This window comes from Rhinopithecus bieti, unplaced genomic scaffold, assembly GCF_001698545.2.
Source record: "Rhinopithecus bieti isolate Rb0 unplaced genomic scaffold, ASM169854v2 scaffold_62081, whole genome shotgun sequence".
NCBI classification, from domain to species: Eukaryota; Metazoa; Chordata; class Mammalia; order Primates; family Cercopithecidae; genus Rhinopithecus; species Rhinopithecus bieti.
Window position 1 is genome coordinate 177860 of NW_016823463.1, and position 18946 is coordinate 196805.

Here is an 18946-nt window from a genome sequence, read left to right on the forward strand (position 1 = left end):
TCATTCTTAGCAAACTATCACAAGAACAGAAAACCAAACACCGCATTTTCTCATTCATGGGTGGGAACTGAACAAGGCCTTCCTTTGGCCGGGGAGGGGAAACACCACCCACGGGGCCTATCATGGTGAGGGGGGAGGGGGGAGGGATTGCATTGGGAGTTATACCTGATATAAATGATGAATTGATGGGTGCTGACGAGTTGATGGGTGCAGCACACCAACATGGCATAAGTATACATATGTAACAAACCTGCCCGTTATGCACATGTACCCTAGAACTTAAAGTATAATAAAAAAAAAAAAAGAAAAAAAAAAAGAAAATATCAAATCCAGCTCCACTCCTGACTGGACGGGCAAACACTTCATCCCCTGCACCACACATGAAACTATTTTTTAAGGGCATAAACAGTGTCTACTTTTATACATGATTTCCAGCAGTCAATCAAAAGATGACAGTTACAAAAACAAAATAAAACAAAAACAAAACCAACTCATAGTCAACTTATAAAGCAATCAATCAATAGAACCAGAATTCGAGATGGCCCAGATGTGGGAACTCTGACAGGGGCTTTAAAATAACTCTGATGAGTCTGGGCATGGTGGCTCACACCTGTAAGCTCAGCATTTTGGGAGGCCAAGGTGGGCAGATCACTTAAGGTCAGGAGCTCGAGACCAGCCTGGCCAACATGGCGAAACCCTGTCTCTACTAAAAATACAAAACTTAGCCAGGCGTGATGCTGGGTGCCTGTAGTCCCAGCTACTAGGGAGGCTGAGGCAGGAGAATTGCTTGAACCCAGGAGGCAGAGGTTGCAGTGAGCTGAGATTGCACCATTGCACTCCAGCCTGAGAGACAAGAGCAAAAACTCCATCTCAAAAAAACAAAACAAAACAAAACAAAACAAAACAAATCTGAAGAATTTGTTAAATGATCTAGAGGAAAAGGCATATGACATACATGAACAGATAGGACATTTCAGCAGAGAGATAGAGACTGTACATGTGGGAATGCTACAAAAAAGATATAAGACATAAAGATTCCTTCAGAAAGTTTATCAATGAACTAGTCTCAGCTGAAGAAAGATTAAGAAACTTGAAGATAGGTCAACAGGAATCATATAAAATAACACACAAAGAACATAAAATAGGCTAGGTGCGGTGGCTCATGCCTGTAATCCCAGCACTTCGGGAGGCCGAGGCAGGCGGATCGCAAGGTCAGGAGTTCAAGACCAGCCTGGCCAACATAGTGAAACTCCATCTCTACTAAAAATACAAAAATTAGCAGGCTGTGTGGGGAATATGCCTGTAGTCCCAGTTACTTGGGAGGCTGAGGCAGGAGAATCGCTTGAACCCAGAGGCAGAGGTTGCAGTGAGCCAAGATTGCACCACTGCACTCTAGCCTGGCTGACAGAGTGACACTCTGTCTCAGAAAAAACAGAAAACAAACAAACAAACAAACAAAACAACAAAAACATAAAATAGAGCGAAAAACTCTGTCTAGCAAGGCCTCCAAGAGCTGTGAGATCAACATACATGCAATTGGAGTCCCGGAACAAACAAACAAGCAACAAGGAATAAAACAGAAGAACTATTTAAAGAGATAATTTGCAAATATAATGCAAGACAGCAAACCTCAGGTTCGTGAAGCTCAGGGAATCTCAACAGTATAAATACAAAAACAAATAAAAAACCTCCATACAAAAACAAAACAAAACAAAACAAAACAAAAAACACCTAGACACATAAAAGCAAACTTTTAAAAACCAAAGATAAGGAGAAAATGTAAAATGCATTTGGGGGCTGTGGGGACATTACATACCCAAGAAGAAAGACAATCATAACAGATTTCTTGTCAGACATGTAAGCTGGATGTTAATGAACTGACATCTTAAAGTACTGAAACAAACAATTAATCCAGAATTCTATTATTCTATTATAGATCCAGTAAAAATATTGTTTTAAATTAAAGACAAAAGTAAAACCTTTTCAGACCCTGAAAAACTAAGATAACTCATTGCTGAGAGACCTGTGCTACGATAAATGTTAAAGGTAGTTCTTTAGGCTGTAGGAAAATTATACCAGATAAGAATTTGGGGTTATACAGAGAAGCGAGCACCAGAAATAGTAAAAGTGGATATGAAAAACATTTTCTCATGGCTGATTCTTTAAAAGACTGTTAACTATGGTGGCCAGATGCAGTGGCTCATGCCCGTAATCCCCGCACTTTGGGAGGCTGAGATGGGCAGATGGCTTGGGTTCAGGAGTTTGAGACCAGTCTGGGCAACATGGTGAAACCCTGTCTCTACAAAAAATACAAAAATTAACTGGGTGTGGTGGTGTATGCCTGTAGTCCCAGCTACTCAGGAGGCTGAGGCAAGGATGTTAAACCTGGGAGGTTGAGGTTGCAGTCAGCCATGATGGCACCACTGCACTCCAGCCTGAGCAACAGAGTGAGACTCTGTCTCAAAAAAAAAAAAAAAAAAGATTGTTGACTAAATTAAAAATAGTAAACAGGGTTTATGACAGATGTAGAAATAAGATACATGAAAGCATTTGCACAAAGTGGAAGAAGGAGTTGGAAGTATATAATGTCATAAATGCAAACTACTAAGGAATGATAATATTCCAAAATTGTCAGTTTTTTAAAGACAAAGTAATAATTTCAGATCGGTTGCTAGTATCAATGACCTATCAATGTTTGAAATGTTTTCAGTATAAGTAGTTCAAAGGTCAATATGAAACTTAAATTTTGAGGGAAAAAAAACTAACATCATTTAATTCTGTGGTTTTCAAATGTAGCTAATATCAAAATCACCTGGAAGAGTTTGTTAAGCAAAGTTTCTGAGCTGTCTGGGCACCACCCCTGAAAAGCCTGATGTCACACATCTCCTGGAGGTAATGCCTCTCTGTTTAACAAGCAGCCTCTGAAGTCAACAGGTTTTGCTTCTCTGGGAAGAAGTTGACCTCAGCTGCAGTAACCTTCTTGGAGAATTAAACAGAGGGGTGCAGATCCTGATCCATGGCCCTCCACCGGGATGACAACCTCCCTCTAGAACGGGAGATACTAGTTTTACTGGTTAATGACTGAGCTGAGTCAGGGTAGGCCAGAACCAGGCAGAAGTAACTAGAGTTTTCAGCTCTGGAGACACTGCAGCCTTGGTCAAAGCCAAAAAAATCCCCGTCCTGTGAATAAGGTTGCATTATTGAAGTGGTCAGTGTGAAGAAACAGGAACCCGCCAGAACACTGGATGTCTTTGATCTAAGGACCTTTTGCTCCACGCGCATGGGGCCCATGAAAACTGTGGGCCCAGCGGCAGATCACACCAGCCTCTTGGTGTGGTGCTCTCTGTGGTTCAGAATAGGAGCCTCTCGGGTCACTGTAGTATCCCACTGGCCCCTTTCCTCCAGACGTAGGCCGCAGATCAGCAATGTATTTTAAGCGCCCCTGTTGGCATTGGGCCACGTGTGTGGCATCTCTGTGGCACCAGGTGGCCACATGCTCCTGAGTCTCAGACTGGAGGTAAATATGGAAGCAGAAGAAGTCACCAGTGTTGAGCAAAGTCACAAAGAATAGGGCAAGGGTGATGAATGGGACGTGGGGATTGTAGTCAAGGAGCTGTGGGCCAGGGCTGGGCTCCTTGTGGGATTGTGCTTAGGGAACCATCGTGGGAAATGGCTTCCTTTGAGCTCCTCAAATGGAAGCAAGAGTCAGCTCGGTCTCCTTCTCTCCAGGGAGCAACACAGAAAGGATTTTCTTTCTTCCACTCAAGAGGAAGTTTTTAGGCTCCGCCAAGTAACCAAAGTAATAGAAACTCTGATGTCTCCAGAACTAGCCTCCAACTTCCTCCAGGTGGCAGGAAGGGGAGCAGCCACCTCGCCTCTGCGGCTGCTTTGTTTTTTCCTTCTTTTTTTGTTCCTCCATAGCCTACTTCCTCCATTTTGGGGTTCCTGTATGTAAAGTACTCATTGATACAGAGATTGTATCTCAAAACCTTGTACCCAAAGGACCAATTTTCCTGTGAACGTTCCCACGAGATGGTTCCCAAAAGGTGTTACCAGCCTCAAGTCAGCAATCATAGTGTGGAACGGAGGTTTAGTTGTTGAGTGGAATCTCTTAGCGATCTTCTGACAAGCTGGATCAATCAAGTGAAGCTAGATTTCTATTGTTGATTTCTGTTGTTCGTATGTTCTCATGACTTAGGCATGACCTAAGTGCCTTTCCTCCTCCAGCTCTCCAATTTTCACCATCCACTATGTGTCAGACACAGGCCTTTGAGGTACCAGCATCTCTATATAGCACACATGAGGCAGGTAGGGCTCAGAAAGATTAAGAACTTTACACACATCACCCCATTAGGAAGCAGCAGGGTCAAGAGTCAAGATTCAAATGCTGGTATAATTCCCAAAGCTGTGGTCTTAACCAGCAATATCATCTTCAAGTTCAGCAAAGAGTGTTTTGTGTCTCTCTATCCAAATGACACCCATCTACTCTATACCAGCTATGAGCGTACACCATCTATACTCTCATATCCTCATGTGCCCATTTTTCATGTAGTCCACTTCTTAGGCTTGTTCCCTTTAATACTATAACCAAGCGAGGGAATTTCCACTTTAAAAGGGAATTTGAAAGAGTAGATTCTCATGTGACTTCCATTCATTTCCCTGACCTGTAGTTGTCTAAGGGCCAGAGGGCGTCTTTGCATGTTCAGTCAGTCTAAACAGCTTTATTGGCAAGATGTTTACCACTTTCCATGGTCTTTGGCAAGGTGTAAACACGGGCGAGGGTCCCGATTAAGAAGAAGTTGGAAAGGAAGTTGCCTGGCCACCGATGAGGCTTCACGTAACTGTTCCACATAAAGGTCGCCTACTGTTTTTTTTTCTCTTTCAAGCTGAAACCTCTTCCCCTTTTTAGATGACAAGTCACAAAGCTGATCTGCCCCAGATTGTGGCAACCTCACCCTATCTATACATCAGCTAAAGGCTGATAGAAGATCAGGTCTAAAGATTGTTGCAAAAAACGAGACAAGCTTAAAAAACAAAAACCCAGATTCTTTAATTTTTTATGCCAATCATCAAGTCTTCATTCACACGCTCACTCAGCAACTCTTTCTTGAGCGCCTGCTGTCTGCTAGACCCTGGGCAGGCAGGCATGTGGGCTAAGCGCCTTCCATATGGGGCCTTGCATGCTAGCGACAACGTGCCAGGTGGGGACCAGCACCGAGGAGAAAAGGAAGCAGCATCAGAGCCAGGAAGGGAGTTGGAATCGGGAAGCTCTTTTAAGCTGGGTAGTCAAGAAAGCTTGAACTGAGACACCCAAGGGGCCGACAGTGTGGCTATCTGGAGAGCAACCTGGGGAAGAAGCAGCAAGGACCAGGGCCCTACAGCAGGGACTGTCTGAGCAGATCCCAGACAGAGTGTGATTGTTGGGGCAACTGGCATAAACAACAGAGCCGGGAAGGACACAGGGCGGCGGGGAAGAGAGCAGGGGGAGGGCAAGGCCTCCACGGGGCCTCTAAGTTGTGAAAGGACACAGGGTGTTATCCTGGAGCATGTGGGGTGGCCTGGGGAGCTCAGAACAGAATCCAGACATGATTTGAATCATGCTAAAAGCTTTGCCTTCTCTGGAGGGCAAAAGTATGGGGCAGGAAGGAGTGAGAATGACTGGCTATGAATATGGGATATACACTATTAATACATCCCGGAGATGGCCAGGAGCATTTGCTTATGTATGTGATGCCAAGAAAGAATACAAGCATGACTGCAAGGTTTGGGGCCTGAGCAGCTGGAAGGACTGACTGCTGCTTCGATGACAGCAGATGTTGGAGGAACAGGTCTGGGGAGTGAAATTGAGTTTGGCTTCAGATCTGAGACTCTTCCGAATACTCTAAGTGGGGGCCGGCGTCTGGAGTACCACAGGAGGCTCTAGGCTGAAGACAGCGTGTAGGAGTGGAGTCGGTTAATATGATCATTAACTGGATAGTGTCTCCCCAAAATTCATGTTCACACAGAACCTCAGAATGTTATTTGGAAATAGTCTTTGCAGTTGCAATTAGTTATGGGACTCAAAGTGAAATTATCTTGCATTCATGGCAGGCCTTATAAAAAGAGGAGAGAACGCAGAGACAGAGGGTTTGTGAAGATGGAGGCACAGATTGGAGCAATGCGTTCGCAAGTCAAGGGGGCGCCAGGAATTGCAGACCCCACCATAAATGGGAAGCAAGGCTGGGGACGGTTCCCTGCACAGCCTCTAGAAGGAGCCAAACCTGACAGCACCCCGATTTCAGACCTCTGGCCCCCGGCTACCAGCCGGGGTTGCGTTCTCCCAGAGCATTGGAGGCTACACACTGGCCATGTCTTTTCACATTCAGAGTAATTTCCAGATCACTCTTCTGCCCAGATGAGCAAAAGTCCAGTCTCCATGATTGCCCTGCCCCTCGCCTGCTCATAGCTCACCCTCCCGTATTCCCAGGAATCCCAGGAGCCCGCCTCGAGGGCCGTATCCTGCTTCCAGAGGCATCGCGGACAGAGAAAGCAAGCCTGAGGCCCATCCCTGGCTTGACTGCGTGGGACGTATTCTCCGCTGCTCTTGCTTCCCTCATATGGAGCGGAGAGCAGGCACTGAGATGAGGCCATGCGTGGTGATCCGCTAGGGTTAGTTCAGAACCTTGTGCACACAGACCAGAGGGGGTTTTCAAAGGAAGCTGACACCACGCGAGCTGAGGGTTGCTGTTCTCACGCATGCTCAGTGGCGCTCCCTGAGTGCTGAGTGCCATGGTCGGTGAGAGAAGAGCTTCCTGACGAGCCTCAGACTGTGCTGAAACCAGCCGAATCTGCCCAGGATCCTGAGTCCTGGTTTCCTGTTGACTCTTCCTTCCCTCCCGACCTATTTCCCCTGGGAACTCTCCATATTCTTTTGGCCAGTGGGCTTCCGTTGAGGCCATCCGAATCATCAGAGAGGTTTTAGTCTAGTTAAACCTCTAAAGAAAAGTTGTTTCTTTTTTTCCCAGGGGTGCCCTTGGCCCTGATACAGATTTAGCTACCTTCCTCCAAGAGCCTCAAAGTTTTGCAAACTCACAGCCAAGCAAAAGGCAGCTGCAGTCGAGCCAGCCTCGAAAGGTCTTACAACTTTCCGCAGTGGCCAGCTTGTTCTCTGTTTCCATGCCTTCCAGAATCTAGATCAGTTCTAAGGTTTCTTACTATTTCTACCAAGAGAGGGCGATCAGCATTCCACAGTTTCTCCAGCTGTGCACGATGCCTGCACTTACTGTTAGCACCCTCTTCTCCCCAGCCGTTCCCACTATAAATTCCTCAGGTTTCACAGATATGTTGTATTTATCGGGAAACAGTAATGCTTCGGTAGAATGCTATTGCTCTTCGTACAGAAACCTGACATCTAGTACTTCTGAATTCTAATCCTAGTTCTGTTGACAACTGGCTTTGTAGCAGCCTAGATAATCAAGCTATTTCTCTGTGTAAAAGAAAAACCCAACCAGTAGCAGGGGCACAGTAGTCTATGTGCCTTCCCTCTGGGCCTGTGGTTAGTCAGCAATGGGGACTTTGTGAACTGCGCAGACCAGCGCCCCACAGTCTGTTTCACTTCCAGTTTATCCCATTGTCTCATGTGGGATAATTTAATCATTCTGTGCTTTTTCACCCTTCAGTGTAACAAAATAATTTACTAAGCACCTAGCAACTTGGGGTTTGCTTGAGGTTGTTATATCTGATTAGATATATCTCTATTAGATATTAGATGTGTCTGTACACGTAAAGTATGATATATTATATCCCCACAAGCCAAACAGGCACCATAAAACCAGCTTATAGCATTGAGAGTTGGAAGACTCCTCAGAAGGCAGATCAGTGACCAACAATTGGGCAAGAAATTCCCTTTACAGTGCAGCTGCTTGAGTAGTTTCAGAGCTCTCCTGTGGCAAGTGAATTGTTGGATAGTAATGACTTGTTTCATGTGTTAGAAAGTTCTCCTTTGGATGAGCTGGTATCTATGGAAACTTCCCTTATTCTACTTTTGTCTCTGCACCTAGCATAGTTCCTGGTACAGTATATAATGAACTCTCAGGAAATATTAGGGGAACTGAGAACAAGAGTATTTTCTTCCACACAGTAGCTCTTTAAAATTTGAAGGTAGCCCTCATGTTGCCCCTAATTTTCTCATTTTGGGAGTAAACACACTCACTTGCTGTAATTCTTTATGGAGGGGCGTGGCCCCCAATGTGTGGCTGTTCAGGTTGCATTTCTGAATGCAATTCACATCACTTCTAAGGTAGGGTGCCCAGGCCTGGAAGAAATGATGCATTTCTCGACTGATGAGGATAGCAATCTGTGGGCCCCTTGCTGTCCACATCTGGAATCCCAGTTGAGGTGGATTGATGGTGCCAATGGCCCCCATGATTAGGCTCCTGGTACTCCCATCCTCTGGGATGTGGTCCACAGCTCCTATTACAGGTGGAGAGTCTGCTTCCCCAACCAAGTCTGCCTTGTCCTGAGACTTGCTTTGGCCAATGGAATGTGGGAAAAGTGAGGCTGTGCCAGTTCCAGGCTGTGCCACCAGGTCTCTGCTGGAAACCAGCTTCCATCATGACAGCAGGCTGGGGCCAGCCTGCATGAGGGTGACAGAGCACATGAGGCACAAGAGTTGTTCCTGCTAAGGCCATTCTGGACCTGCCTGCACTGGCTGACCGATTGACTGGACAGGGAGTGTGCTGGGCCGGGTCACAGAGGCCCTGGGACCACCCTGGAGACTCGTGGGCAATGTTGAATGGTTATCACTGTGTGCCACTGAGGTTTTAGGGCTGTTTCTCTGGCAGTGTTGTTTTGGCAATAGATAATTGATACACCCTACTACCAGCACTGCCCAAGACTGGATTATCTATGGCAGTGACTTATATCGGACTTGTGACCTATGACCTTCATCTGATCACTTTTACATATACCAATTTCCCTACCTGTGCCATCCAACATGGTAACCACCAGTCATGTGTGACTACAGAGTGCTTGAAGTATGTTAGTCTGAATTGAGATGTGTTATAAATATAAACGACACACCTGATTTTGAAGACTTTCTACAAAAATCTAAACAATCTCACTGATAATTTTTATTGATTACATGTTGAATGTATTATCTTTTAGGTATATCAAGTTAAAATAAAAATATTTGGAAAATTAATACTTTCAGTTTGCTTTGTTTTGTTTGTTTGTTGTTTGAGAAAGAGTCTTGCTCTGTTACCCAGGATGGAGTACAGTGGAGCAATCTCAGCTCACTGCAACCTCCACCTCCCGAGTTCAAGAGGTTCTCCTGCTTCAGCCTCCTTAATAGCCGGGATTACAGACATGTGCCACCAGGCCCAGCTAATTTTGTATTTTTAGTAGAGATGGAGTTTCACCATGTTGATCAGGCTGGTCTCGAACTCCTGACCTCAGGTGATCCCCCTGCCTCGGCCTCCTAAAGTACTGGGATTATAGGTATGAACCACTAAACCAGGCCTCAGTTTGCTTTTCTGAATGTGGCTACTAAAAAATTAAAATGACATGTGTAGCTCATGTTATATCCCTGCTGGACAGCAGCATTCCAGACAGAGCCCTGGAAGCCTATGTGATTCTAATTTCCTTATCTTCGTATTTTATTGTCTTCAGCTCAGAATTCCAACCACATGAGATAATATAGAATCTTGAGCACTATCTGTAGCATCTGTTGTCCGTCACAGATCTTAGAATTCAGCAGGTTAGATAATCGGCTTTCCCTTTTTCATGCAACTCATTGATTTAAAATAATTCTGACCAGCACAAGGCCAATGGTGTGATCCTGTAGCATTTCGTTAATCAATTATTTTCATACCAGAAAAAAATCACTTCCCATTCCTACTGGTACAAAGTGACTCAATCAGCAAGGAATCTACCTAAGCAGCAGTGTCATTCGGCCTACGTTTGCCATTTTATCTCAGGGGATTTTATTTATGTATTTTCTACTTTTTTTGAGATGGAGTTTCACTCTTGTCACTCGGGCTGGAGTGCAATGGTGCAATCTAAGCTTACTGCAACTTCTGCCTCCTGGGTTCAAACGATTCTCCTGCCTCAGACTCCAGAGTGGCTGGGATTACAGGCGCCCACCACTGCACCTGACTGATTTTTGTATTTTTAGTAGAGACGGTGTTTCGCCATGTTGGCCAGGCTGGTCTCGAACTCCTGACCTCAGGTGATCCATCTGCCTCGACCTCCCAAAGTACTGGGATTACAGGTGTGAGCCACTGGGCCTGGCCTCTCAGGGGATTTTAAAGGAATCTGGGAGAGGCTTTGCTGAAGTCCAGATCTGCAGGAGGTGGTGCTGCCGGAGCACAGCGCTCAAGGCCCAGCCAGAACCGAACCAAGGCTGGCTGGGGCTGATGCATGGGACGTGCTTGTCCCGTTCACTTCTAAATGCCCACAGGGTGTTCATTAGACAGCGTGGCCTGAAGTGTTTCCTGATGTCGAGTCACGGCTGCCTGGGTTTCTTCGCAGCTTTCCTTTTGGAGCTCAGGACGGCTGTCGTCTCGGGCTTCAAGGGTGCCTTTCCCCCTTCTCAGGTCCTTCCGGGTGCTGCAGCCAGCGCTCCGGACACAGGGCCCTGGTAGGTGGACGGGAGCTGTCTTCATCGAGGGGATTCCATGGCGCCACTCCCAGCCTAACACCAGATATAAAAAGCTACGTTCATGGATGCAGGCTCAGTTTTCCCCTTAACAAGTAAAGAGATTCCACTTGCAAGTTTGATTCAGTTCAATACCTTCCCTAATACCTCCTGTTTTACTTTTCTCATATATAATTCTTCCTCCTCTACAAAGGAATGCAACATTTTTTTTCCACTAAGCCTCTTCTAGGTGCCCCAGACCACCCCCGCTAACCCCAGTGTGCCCTGCACAAACGTCGGGTCCTGTGGATGCCTGGAGGTCACAATCGGGGAGCCCTGCTCTCTCTCCTGCACCTGGTTCCCTGGCTTCAGGCTGAGTCACACAGTCCCTCAGGCCTGGAGCGCTCTCTGACACTCGTCTGTGTGGCAAATACCTCTGCATCCTTCAGCGCTCGCTCCACCCTGGACCTTACTCCTGCTGCCCTGCTCCTCAATGCCCGGGAAAGCTTCCCAGGACCGATCTGGATGTGGACGTCTGGGGCACGTTATTCTAACAATTTGAAGTAAGTTTCTTAGGATGGAAGTGCCCCTGTCCCCAGGTCAAAGTACCTGCTTTCTAAAGCCCAAGTCTAACACCCTTATTCCACTCTCCAGGCACGAACCTTGCCGAGCCACCTCCACGCTGCTCCCCATGCCTCCCTGCAGTTTTCCTCCCTGGGTTCCTCCACGAACACGCTTCACTCTCCGGGGAACCTCCTAGCTCCCCTCCCTGCTGCCCTGTGTCAGGCACCCTTGGGGATAAAGCCCTCAAAAGCATCTGCTGTGGGTGCATCTCCTGGCACGCCCGTCTTCCGTGGCTCCTCTTAGAACTCCAGTCATGGGTGTCGACTCTGTTCAACCCACAGTCCTCACGTCCTGGGAACTCCCTTGTGGTTGCATTCATTATCTTTAATCTTTTGTGATTGTGTCAGCCAACACTGAGTTGCCTTTTATATAATAGGAGCAAGAGGAAGAAGGAGGAAGAGGAGGAGGCCGAGCTGCAGGGAAGAAGGATATGGAGAGTGGGGGACAGCAGTTACTTCCACCCTTGGCTGGTGACAACCAACACTCTTAGGGCTTGTTGAGTTAAAACCACAACCCCCCAGGAGGTGAATAGAGAGACTTGCAAGAAAAAGAGAGACGAAGGCATTTGTGAACAGGAAAAGCAGGCTTTGTTTCCAGGCTGCTTGGAGGAAAGTCTTAAGTAATGACTTTTACTGGGAATAACTAGAATAACTGGTCATGGATAAAAGTCCCTTCTCTTGCTTTTATGTGTCCAAGAAAGTAACCCAGAAACGGAAGGCCATGGTCCCAGGAGACATTTCAATTCTAGGGACTAAATGCTGTGTGGGAGTTTGGACTGGGGGAAGATTCAGGTATCCAAGTCCAACGGGACAAGTGGAAACCGAGCACCACCTGATAGGACCAATAGCGAGAGCTCAGTGCCACTTCTGTGCGATTTCTGTCAGAAATGTTGGCCCTGTGTCTGGTCATAAGGAAACATGAAACAAACCCAAATTGAGGAACATCCTACACGCTGCCATTGTCCCATGTGCCAAGGTTGTGGTTCCCAGGAAAGAGGAAACAGACTGATTTTGAAGGGGACTAAAGAGACTCTGAGAAACAAACATGTGTGATTCTAGATTGGATGCTTTTTCTAGGGAGGATGTTAATGGGGCCTGAATCTGCCTGCATCTCTGATTAGATGGTGGATGTGTGTTGTGGGCTGCACAAGGTCAGAGATAACCAGGTCTACACACTTTTGTGTCATTCCACTATGTCACACTTTTACTGATGCTATTTTACTCATAAAGCCATATGCTACATGGAGCTCCCAAGCAGGCAATTCTTAGTGCTTCCCATCCACTCAGCTGTCAGAGCCACCGGCACACAGGCTCAAGCCACAAGCCAGTCAATACTGCAAACCGTACATCATAGTATACTTAATCAATACATAGATGTTATAGATTTAGCATTCCACAATAAACAAAGTGACATTTAACATCAAGAGAAAGAGGATAGGAAAAAGGGTTAACAAGCTAGTTCAAGGAGAGTGACATGGACAAAAAGAATGTCCTGACTTGGCATGAGTGGTTGTCAGCATCAGCGTTGTGCAAGAAAGAATCTTTGATGTGGGCAGAGCCTTTGGTGACAGATGCTGGGTGCTTATCATGAGTGACGGCAAGATGGTGTCTGTTGAAACTGCTGTTTCCAGCTGGTGAAGTCCTGCTCTCTTTGGGTTCTTTATGGCCATAGAGTCCTTTTGTGAAGACCAATAGTGGAAGAGTGTGCCTGGGAAGGTCCTTATCTGGTGCTTGAGTGCAGTCTTTATTGATGAGGCAAACGTCTGGTCCCTGTGACGAGGTTCCTTTTGAAGTATAAGATGGATTGTTTTTCTAAGATGGAGTTACTTATGTCAAGGGTGCTCTATGAAATTTGTCAGGGCCGTTGTGCAGGTATCAATTCTTCTTGCCTCCGCAAGTCAATGAATCCTTGCCATTATTGTTCTGCAGTGGGCACACCTATGCAAACCTACCCCCAAAGTCCAAGGAAGCCGAGAAGTCAAAGAAGGAGGCTGACAAATTTGGTTTCTCAGGAAGAAACATTTAATAGGGACTTACAAACAGAACCCATGGTCTTGAACCCATGAAACAACATGGCAGCACCCTGGGCTATGACCCCCCCAGGTCCAGGGCTTCTACGCATAGGGAAGGGATGTGTAGGACAATTGAAATAGATCCCCAGGGAAAGGCATGAGTGCTATGTGAACCTGCCCAAAGGCAGGGGTTATTGTCAAAGTTGTATTGACCTAAAGGCAGGATTTAGATCTTACCCAAGCAAGCAAAAGACCTTACCCAGGGAACAGTAAATAAAATAGAAATCTTAGAGGCCTTCCTGGAACAGGGGTTAATTAGAAGTCAGCATGGCAGATTAACGTCCAAGCTAGAGCTGCTTCAGCCTCCCAACTGTGCTCTTCGGATAGTAAAAAGCAAACTGGCCACAAATAGCTTCTTTCATATTTTCTGCCTACCTTAAACGTAGAGTTGTAAAACATAATAATGGTAGGAAAATGTTTTAAAGTCACTAAAAGAGCAACACAGAAAGGTAGGTTTGCCAGAAACGATCCTGTTTTAAAGAGTTTTGAATATTTTCCATAAGAAAAGGACAGAACTATGTTCATTGAAATATGTTTGGTGATTGAATTGTGTACCAGTGGAATCAATATTTTATTTTATTATCATTTGTCTCTTTAACATCAGATATTTGGGGCCAGATCCCCTTTTCATTGATTTTAATTATTAACTTTTCATTTTATTTGATCATTTGTTCTTTGTGGAGCACTAACATACAGAAACAGGCAAAACCACTGAAAATTGACTCTGAGCTCTGAGTGGCCCCTGTCTGAATGTCTTCATGTGACAGATGCTTAGAAATTTAATCCCAAGAAATAATAGGATTATATTTGGGAATGACAGTGACCATGTCCAGCTTAGTCAGAGTTTAAGTAAGGCTTCACCTTGGCACCCTTCCTCAGGAGAGGTGGAGGCAGGAATGGATGAAAGACTGAAACTTTTCATTCTAATAATTAAAACTTTGCTTTTGATTAATAAGTATGTCAGTCCAAAGCATAATAATAGATACCAGCAGGTAATATTTCTAAATAATCACATTGTAATATGCATTAAAGGAAGTAATTACCATGATGATTACAATGACTAAGGCTTGATTGTTCATGTTCATACTGAATCTCCAGATTCCTCTCATGTAGCACATTCTCAAGTCTTTACAATTCCAGTGTCAGTGGTGATGGACAGTTCTCATTTAAAAATAATTGAGTCCTACAGCACAGTTCCATTTGGCTACAGGAGGGAAAAATTGGATGCATTTTATTCCTTCACAATAAATGAATGTTGGTACTAATACTGGTTTCTTCAGCAAATATAAAGAAAGTTTATTTCCAAGCGGCTCTTTTGCTCACTCTGCCAGCATCCCACCGGCATATTTACAATGTGTATTTCAACAAACCAAAACAAAAGGCTTACCTGTAAAATATGTGTGTGTGTATTGAAAAAAACGTACTATTAGAACAATAAAAGCATATGTTGATCCCAGGATGGAACAGACAGCGTTTACAAGTTTCCTAAGTTCTGCCTTAGTTTGGGGTTTGCTGGAAGCAGCCCCTGCATTTGAGTGTGGGTGTGTTACCTGGGAGGCATCACCAAGGTCCTGGAAAGTGAGGGTGAGGGTGGGAAAGGAGGGTCCCTGATGAAAGTGGCATGGCCCAGGAAGGCTCCCGGGGGGATACCTGGGCTTGACTCCCCATGGGAACTCTGGCCAAGCCAGGTTAGAACATGCACCATGAACTTTCCCCACCCAAAGGGAGGGAGTGGGGATATTTATACACCAAAGGCCCATCAGACATTAAGTGGAGGCTGCTGCTTTGTGAGGCATTCGTTCTCCAGTACTTCCAGGCCAGCAGGCCCTGGTTCCCCACTCAGTTCATCAGCATTCCATCCTGCTCTTTTTGTCCAATTCCCCTTCTACACAGCTGTTGATAGTTTGTTGAACCTCAGCATAAACATAGACAAGTTCCCCAGTACCCTTGGGTTTTCATTCTAAAGGCTCCTGTGTATACACATTAAATACATTTACCTTTTCTCCTGTTAATCAATCAGCCGCATGCCAGGGATTTCTCAGTGAAGCTTTGGGGCCATGAAGTTGAGACCGGTGACCTGATGAGAGAGTGAAGGCAGCACTTTGTCCTCGTCCACATCGCTGCATATCTCAGCACTATGTTCACATCTTCTGTCAACATTGATATCAAGGTCAGCGTTGGGGAGGACGAGGAGTCACAAATGAGCAATGTTTCCCCTAGAGTGTTGGACGTGGTGGGACGAGAAGGTTCCAGGTTGGGGGTTGCAGCCATCTGTGCAGGGGGTGCAGTACCATGTTGTCTGGCCTCAGTGATATTAGGGTGGCCTTGGAGGAGGTGAATGGGTGCTGCTACTAATGTATGGCAGGAAGAGGACCTGAGTGTTTTTACTTTCTGTCATAATAATTTGCTGAAATGACTGTCCCTCCTTCTCAGTCCCTTAGTCCATCCCTAAGGGAAGGAGTGAGGCCCCCCCACCACCATTTGCCAAACAGGAGCTGTGCTTGGACACTCAGGGCTGGTACACCTGCGCTCTGACTCCCAACAAGGAAGTGTGGGGTATCTCTAAGTGTCTGTGGTTGTAGATGAGTTTCTGTTTCCCTTGCCCTCAACCAGGCTCTCAGGAGGTCAAGGTTCTTTACTGGGTGGAGAGCCAAACTTTCATTCTCTGGTTCTCTAAGTCCTGTCTGTGTGAGTGCTGTGGGCTGAATGTGTTCCCCAAAATTCTTATGTTGTAGCCCTCACCCCCAAGGTGATGGTATTAGAAAGTGGAAAGTGCAGGCGGTGATTAGGTCATCTGGGCAGAGCCTCATGAATGGGATTGGGGCCTTTATAAAAGAGGCTCAAGAGAGTCGGCTCATCCCTTCCGCCATGTGCGGACACAGGGAGAAGGTGCTATCTATAAACCAGGAAGTGGCCCTCACCCGACACCCAATCTGCAGCACCTTGATCTCGGACTTCCAGGCCCCAGAACTGCGAAGGCTGAACTGCTGTTCGTAAGCCACATGGTCAAAGGTACTTTGTTATGGCGGTCGGAACAGACAAATGCCATAACGGTGTACCCCAGATTGGGCAGCTCAGGCAGCCGACATTTATTATCTCAGTTCTGGAGGCCAGGCCTCTGAGGTCCAGATGTCAGCAGGGCTTGTTCCTGCTAAGGCCACGAGGCAAGGATCTGTTCCAGGCCCTTCTCCTAGGCTTGCAGCTCGCTGATTTCCCCAAATATGTGTTTGTGTATCTGTATCCAAATTTTATTTTCTTTCAAGGATACCGGTCCTGTTGGATATTAGGACTACACTCATGACCTCATTTTAACCTGATCATCTGGGACAGATACTGGGGGTCAGGACCTTGACATCCTTTGGGTGAGGGACACATTTAGCTCGTAGTAATTCTGTTCTGATCATCTTCCAGTCACCTTTTCCATTGCACACGGGAGCGCCTCTAGGGATCTTCCCCACCAAAATGTCTACTCATATTGCTTCTGGCTCCACTTTGTAGAGAAACCCGATTTTCTCCAGGGCAGCCAAGGGCACGTCCCTCAGCCTGCAGAGTGACCCTCCACGGGACCTTTGCAGAGCAGCGTGGGCAGCCTTAGTCAGCACCTCAGTGGCAGCCTCAGCTCCAGACTTGTTGGAAGCATGCTGGTGTTCCAGGTGGAAGGACTCTGCCTTGGGAACTAAAGCCTTGGAGACCTCGGAGATTCAGGAATGGGATACAGCAATTTTGAGGATGTTTTAGCAGATGCAATTTCATGAAGAGTTACCCTCTTTTGGTTCCTGGAACCATGAATTTTAGCCATGGATATTGACTTGGAGCATTTGTACGTGATACAGACTGCATCATAAAATTTCAAGGTGCTGTGCCCCAGTTAATCCTATAAATAAGTCTTCCATAGTTGATTCCAACATTCTTTAATGCCAGTCACTTGGATTTGGTGAGGATGGGATAAGCCTGTTGGCTATCACCACACAGCTTTGCCCCATTCACAGGGAGCTGGATTTCTTGGAAGCTACATTCAATGGGATATCATCACAGTCATCATGGCATTCAGGGACTCTGCTGAGATGAGCAGAGGTACAACAGGCAGGAAAGGCAAATCCGAACTCAGAATCAAGGGTCTATTGTAGTGAGAGCAGAGATCTGCCCTTCCATGCTGGAAGAAGCCCATGTAATCGACCTGACTCCAGGCAGCTGTCTGGTGTTTCCCACGTTGCAGTACCACAGTGGGGGCTCAGGTTCGGCAAGTTGAGCAAAGGTGTTCATCAATGTTGGTGAAGGGAAGCCCGATCATGGCTGAGTCCCCTGCCTTGCCCAATGGCATGGCTGGCAATAAGGGCCGGCTGGCACGGTCAGAGCAGAGTCTGCTGTTCCAGTGATTTTGCAGTGGGCCTCTCCTGGAGGACATTGCATGGGATGATTTTTTTGTGCTGGGCCCATTTGAAGAGCAGCAGTCCATCCACACACACCCTTCTCCAACCTCCCTGACACTCGTTCCCCATCCTGAGCATCTCTCTGGTGAAGCCACTGACCCTGAGCAGGTATGAACTGAGGTTCTCACGGGAGGCCCTGGCAGACCAACCATCATGTGTGCTCATCCTCCCCGAGGTGATCTTTCTCCTCTATTGCAGAATGCTCTGAACTGGTCCACGTGTCCACTTCCAACTCGGGCCAGCACAGTGAACTGTGAGCTCTATGAGGCCAAGTCTTCTCATCCTCATCAATTTGCACAGAAAATGCCCAAGGAGCCATGGGCTTGGGTTGAGATAGAGCTAAACATGCTGGAAATGTGAGCAAACTGTGTATGCAACTTACCAATGCTTCCAGGCCTGCTCAGGTCCAGGCCTGAATGTGCTGCCTAATTGATGATGAAGTGGGGTTAAGTGTACCCAACTTTAAGACCACATGGGTCATGTAATACCTTGGTCACGCTGTGCAAGATCGGCAACTCAGCTCATGCATGTTTGGTCTTCAGTGGACAGGCTATAAATACCAACAAGAGCTTGACCCTCAGATCCAGGGACCTGCTCTGTGGTTTCCCAATTGGGGCCTCCTTAGTCTACTTTTGAAGTTTCCCCCTAGTGCCCCACAGCCTCATTCCGGGGATCCTGATCCACCGAAGCCACTTGGGGCTCACAGAACCTCTGGTCTTCGGAGCCTGGGAGTAGGGTTATCTGGCCTGGGCCACTCTGGGAATTCTCATCTTGTCCTCAGACCCACAGAAAGCTGGCATCTTTTCAAGTCATCCAGTAAATGGTTTGAATAAGATAATCAAATATGTTGCTTAAAAATCCAAAGAAGGGCTGGGTGCAGTGGCTCACACCTGAAATCCCAGAAGTATCACTTGAACTCAGGAGTTCAAGACCAACCTGGACAACAAGGTGAGACCCTGTCTCTAAAAAAAAAAAAAAAAAAATCCAAGGAAGACTTGACAGAGTTCAGCCTTCTCCTTAATAGTAAGGAATTTCAATTCTGGATGCCTGGATCTGCAGGAACAACTCCAAGAACACAGGCCCCTTTGCGACTGGAGGATTTATTTCCCACCCTCTGATCCACGTGTGTCTTTTCAAAACAACACAACTTTCTAATCCTGTTTTCTCAGCAATGAAAGCATCACTGTAGTGCCCAGTGTGACGTCT